The sequence below is a fragment of the Octopus sinensis genome, linkage group LG4 (assembly GCF_006345805.1).
Source record: "Octopus sinensis linkage group LG4, ASM634580v1, whole genome shotgun sequence".
NCBI classification, from domain to species: Eukaryota; Metazoa; Mollusca; class Cephalopoda; order Octopoda; family Octopodidae; genus Octopus; species Octopus sinensis.
The window spans coordinates 82,225,609-82,231,608 of record NC_043000.1 but is presented as its reverse complement, the minus strand read 5'-3'; positions in this window follow the sequence as shown (position 1 = coordinate 82,231,608).

Below are 6,000 nucleotides of genomic sequence, written 5' to 3'. Positions count from 1 at the left end.
AAACAGGCAAAGGAATATCTAAGTGAATTCCGAATACAACAAATTTCGGAATTAGAGATAGACATACAAGAAACAAGCACAGAAAAAGCTAAGCGCATGAAAACCCGTGCTAAATCTGCGGCCTTAGATATTCTGAATGATAAATGGCAAGGAAAACCTCTCTATGGCAAATACCCAAAGAGAGCAAATAATGCAGATGTTGACAAAGCCCTGACCCATCAATGGCTAATGGCCTCTGGCTTAAAATCTGAAACAGAAGGGTTTATCATAGCAGCTCAAGATCAATGCCTACCAACAAGAAACAACCAGGCCAACATATTAAAGATCAGAAGCAGTCCAACATGTCGTGTATGCCAGCAACAAAATGAAACCATTGACCATGTGGTCTCCAAGTGCAGTCTTCTAGCGCCTACAGAGTATCTCAACAGACACGATAGAGCTGCACAATATATTCACTGGGTAATCTGCAAAAACCTGGATTTGCCCCATGAAAAAAACTGGTGGGAACACAATCCACCCCCAGTGCTTGAAAATGACCACATCTCACTCCTCTGGAACTTCACCAATCAAACTGACAGAAAGATAGATGCGAATAGGCCAGACATCATATTGAAAGACTTCAAACAAAGAACATGCCTCCTCATTGATATGACTGTCCCAATCGATATAAACGTATCTGTCAAGACCTACCAAAAACTGAGCAAATATAAAGATCTTGAAATAGAAATCAGCAAAACGTGGAACCTGAAGACTAAAACAATACCTATTGTCATAGGTGCCCTGGGAATGATAGCAAAAGGGGCTGATTGCTACCCAGCTCAGATACCAGGAAACCCCAAAATGACAGAAATTCAAAAGATAGTGCTCATGGGAACTGCTCATATTCTACGCAAAATATTTTCTATGTAATCTCAAGTTTTGAAACAAACATAATTTTCTTATGGTTTCTAAAACATTCTCTAGAACAACACTATGTACAAAACCAAATATATGGTACCCTAAGCATAATACCAACATGAACTTCCAACTTGTTGTCTCTTGAAGTCCCTGGGTGAGACTTGGAGCCAACTTGTACAAATGTAAAGCAAAAGTCAAAAATAAATAATAATAATAATAATAATAATAATAATAATAATAATAATAATAATAATAATAATAATTGCCCTGATGCAGTACCAGGCAGAGGCTCTCATGGCTTCTGATCTTAACTGATTGGAAGTGTTATCATGTACATTGTTTTGTCTTGGTATAAAAGATGGGCTACAGCAAATATTCTGCTCAATACCACAGATTTGCTTGTCAGTTGTTTAACTTTAACCAGTTGAGCATGTCCCTTAGTGGCTGACGATATGTGCATCTCTGATCACGAGCAGAAGTAGTGGGGGAGCATCAAAGCCATGTGTTGAGAGGGATTCTTTGGGGTTTGAATAATTCACCTCTGGAAACATGGGTGGTTCTTTCAACATCCTTAAACAACCCTTATTCAGGGACCTTTTGAGCGGGATGGGTTACTCAACCTGAAGAAAATTCTAACTGGGCCCAACCTGCAAGGTCATGTGCTGTTTATCTTGATATGAGATCACCATGTCGCGCACATATGGTTGTGATGCATGTGCCTGGTGTACCCTTATCAGACGGGTAGTCATGATGGGTATACTGGGCTTCGTATATTTTACCCCAGTGTCACTTTGATGGCATGCACTGCTCTCTCACTCAATAATAATAATAATAATAATAGTAGTAGTAGTAGTAGTAGTAGTAATAATAATAATAATAATAATAATAATAATAATAATAATAATAATCCTTTCTACTATAGGTCCCAAGCCTGAAATTTGAAGGAGGAGTAGGTCGATTACATCGATCCCAGTGTTTCATAGGCACTTAATTTATCGACCCTGAAAGGATGAAAGGTAAAGTCGACACCGCCGGCATTTGAACCTAGAACGCAAAGACTGGCGAAATGCCGTTAGGCATTTAGTCCGGCTCGCTAACGATTCTGCCAGCTCGTCGGCCTAATAATAATAAAAATAGTTTCAAATTTTGCCACAAGGGCAGCAATTTTTGTCGCGAGGGGATGAGTTGATTACATCGATCCCCATTTTCAACTGGTACTTATTTCATCGATACTGAAAGAATGAAAGGCAAAATCAGAACGTAAGAACAGACGAAATGGCTCAGCGTGCTAACGATTCTGCCAGCTTACCCTCTGGCTACAAAAGCCGAACATAAAAACAATTAGGGACAATTATAAACAAGGGACGGGTGGGGGTTAAAAAAGAAAAACGTGTAAACAATAAAAACAAAACAGTTAAAACAAAATTTAAACAACAAAATTCCCCAATGGGGTAGATCCACCTAGGGGCAACCAGAGTACCCCACACAACCTGGTCACCCCAACTACCAAGGATACCCCAGGTAGGCACCGCTCTTCCCCTCACTGCTTCGGCTTACAGACGAATATTCGGGTTAGGCCCTTTCACACGTGCCATTTTCGCAGCATTCACCCACCTTTCAACAAACTTACTGGTGTGGGGTACTTCCCTCTATACCTTCACTTTCCTTCTGAAGTGGAACTTGTAAATGTCAATGAGGGCTCATTCGAAGAGGAAAGTCTTCAGTCCTTTCAACCTCGTCCAACACACTACTTATTTCGTTATAGCCACTACGTAGAGGAAAACTGCCGTTCCCTCCCAGCCAAAAGAAGGCTGTGCGGCGATCCTCACAATGAACGCGGCTGATAACCGGATCCGTCCTTCACGTGACAACAGCTGTTCGACAAAGCTCCACAGGTCAGTAATGCACGGACACTGGACGAGTACATGTAGGACGGTTTCATCGTCCTGCGCACATCTCGGACAGGTCCGTCTGACAGCACTTCCTTGTCTGTAGAGCTTTCTGGGACCGGCAGAGCTCTCTGGTAGCACTGCCAAGCCAGGGATTTCTGGAAGTTATCCATAGGCCCTGGTCCAAAAGTCCCCCGGAAGAGACCATATCTACGCATCATTAGCCACGTCCTCCACTCAGCGGCTGTTGATAGCAGATGGACTGTCTGACGAGCGGAAAACGTCCGTTTCATAGGAAGTGGAAGAGTGAGGGACCACGGTCAGGCGTTAGTAGATGACGGAAACGATGTACGCATTCGCCACCTCCACCCGATCCACCAAGGCCAGCTTCCTCTCTGCCCATTTCTGGGTAAGATTGGCTACCCTGCTCGTCCCCCCCCACCAGTTTTTGTCCACCTGGAGGTCTGAACCAAACCAGATACCGAGCAATTTAACTGGTCATTCTATCCAGTTGTGGTAGACGTCTGCCAAGAGACCACCGAACAAGTCTGGCATACGAAAATAAAGCTAGAAGGGTAGACCATCCCACCCCGGAGACTTCTCTCTTGCGCAGGCCTTCATCGCGTCCCTTATATCTTCGGCTGTTATCGGCATTTTGCAGAACTCTGCAACCCTGGCCAAGAGACATGGCATGCCACTGAGATAGGAGGTAAAATCCACCACCATCCCAGAGCCACCGCACGCCTTATATAGTTCGGCGAAGTACCGCTGAAATTCCGCACACATCTGCTTGGACTCGGTTATCATGCGCCCATCACAGCTCGCACAAAGCGCTTCTGTCACCAGGGCCCATCGAACGCATTTCGTTCCTTCCGTCTCAGTGCACATGCCTTAGTTTTGACAAGGCAATGTTCGTGCTTGGCATTGAAGAATTGACCAAGAACCAATCTCGCCGCTAGCACATCGGTCACTATGCCTTTCCTAAGCGCCCATTCTAGCTTCCTAACTCTATCTTATATTCCTCTAACGCTATTTCCTTTCTAAAATCTACCGCCTCAACTCTAATAGCCCTTTTCAAAGCTATCCACCAACGGCTGATGACAATTATCCCCACCAACTTTCGATGGACTAACTTGCTAACCCGGTCTCTGAAAGCTTGGTGCACTGGGAAGGATGCGCTCAGCTTCCAGTATCCGAGGCCCAGTCCATGGTTCCTATGTCGACCGTACAGATCACAAATGTATGGCCCGTGTAGCCGATGACCTTGAAACGTGGACAACTTATACTACTTCTATCTAAAGGCCTACAAAATACTCTATCTAGATACGATCTGGAAGATCCGAAGCAGTTCGCCCATGTCCACAATGGCGCATCCGGGAAATCCAGTCGGTACCTGTCAGCCAACTGGAAGCGGCTGAGCAGGGTTGTGGGACTTTTACTCCCCCTTCCCTATCTGCGAGCCCCACTTTATCCAGTAACATTAAAGAGCGTGACGTCCTTAGGAAACCTCCAAACGTCTGAAGAAATGTTGCTGCTCCACTCCCGTGGAGGGGTAAACGGTGACTAGTCTAAAAGCCCCTCCTTCACTTTCGCTCACGTCCAGTACCACCAGCTTAACCTCCGGGTCCAGGAAGATTGTCCGAACTTCGAGATCCAGAACTTTCCTAAACAGCACTGCCACCCTGCCTCCCATTCCGGGCCAACTAAGAGTTGCGTAGATCTCATAATCGTCGAAAATGGGTACAAGATTGCGAGTGTCGGAAATCCTGGTTTCTCTGGCTGCTATCACATCCAAACCTAGCCACCTGAGGTCACTGAGCAAGCGACTTTGCTTCCAGGGTGACCTCACGTCGTGAACATTTATGCAGCCCACTCTGACAATTGCCGTGACGGTTCGAAATGGTTGAGGAAAAGAAAAAATGCGGGGTTACTTACCCTCCTGGAGCTGGGCTCCGGATCTGGTTCGTCTGAGAAATCAGCTAAAAGCCTCTTGGTGGTGTAGACGTTTCTCCTTCCTACGTCATGCAGGAAGTCCCTCTGAATTTCTTTATATACACTGAGAGGTAACTGCATTAACATTAAATGATCCGGAACCCTAGGGGCGGTGGTGTCATAAATTGCACCTTCTCTCACAATTTGCTTGTTTTTGGCTATGAGCGCAAAAAATTTTTGTTGACTCTCCTCACGAGCACATAACTCGGTGTTTCCGTATTGACTGTTAGCTTTTTTTGTGGGGAGTGGCTACGTGTGGTTGTTAGTGCATTGGTGGATTTGGTTGGCGTAGTGGTTGTTTTGGGGATGGTAGTTGTTTTTGTTGTGTCTATGTTCAATGAGTTAAAGTTTTCTGTTTTCGGGTGTTTGTGTAGGTTCTTTTATTTTCTGTTTCCTTTGCCATTTTCATTTTTTCTTTATTTTGTGGGATCTTCCTTGTCTTCATTACGGGATGAGTAGTGGCTAGTGTCTGCATGGTCTGTCTCGAAGAGTGTAAGTGTGTCTGTGATAGTGTAAGCGTGCTTGTGTTAGTATATGCTTGAGAGAGGGGATGAGAAGGGGCTGGTTTGGCAGATACCCTGGGTTTTCCCCATTGTATGGGGCTCACATGCCTCTGTTGTTGTTGGTGTTGTGTTGAAGCTGAAGTTCTATTAAAAGGTCTCTGTTGTTGGGGGTACCCTGCAGGCTGCAGGTTTGACCGCATACCTCCCGATTTTTGGAGGCAGCAGTCTCTGAGGTGGCTTGTGACCCCACAGGTGTCACATCTGGGCATCCTGCCTTCCACGACGACAGTTACACCCCACTGGGCATCTGGATCAGGTCCGGGATCTTTACGATATATCTGGTTTCACATGGATTAATATCTCCAAGCTGATTCCGCACCAGGTCTCCATGTTACTCCTTTTTTGCCTCCAGGAGTGACTCTGGGTCCGGCACTGCACAGGCAACGATCCACTAGACGTTTACAGCTGGTGACACACCGTTTACCCTAATTCTCATCGTTCTCTTCGAGAGAGATAGCAGGGATACAGGACCCACTCCTCGGTCCACCGGGATGACATTGGGTGTCTTCGGACGAGGTCCTCACTTTTAAAGAGAACCTCAATGCTGGCAAACTGCCTCCCTCTTTGTATGTGAACCACATCTATTAAAATTTTGCCGAGGGCCTTCTCGACGTGACTGATGGAAGCTATTTCGGATCTCCCACTTTTCTGTGATACCC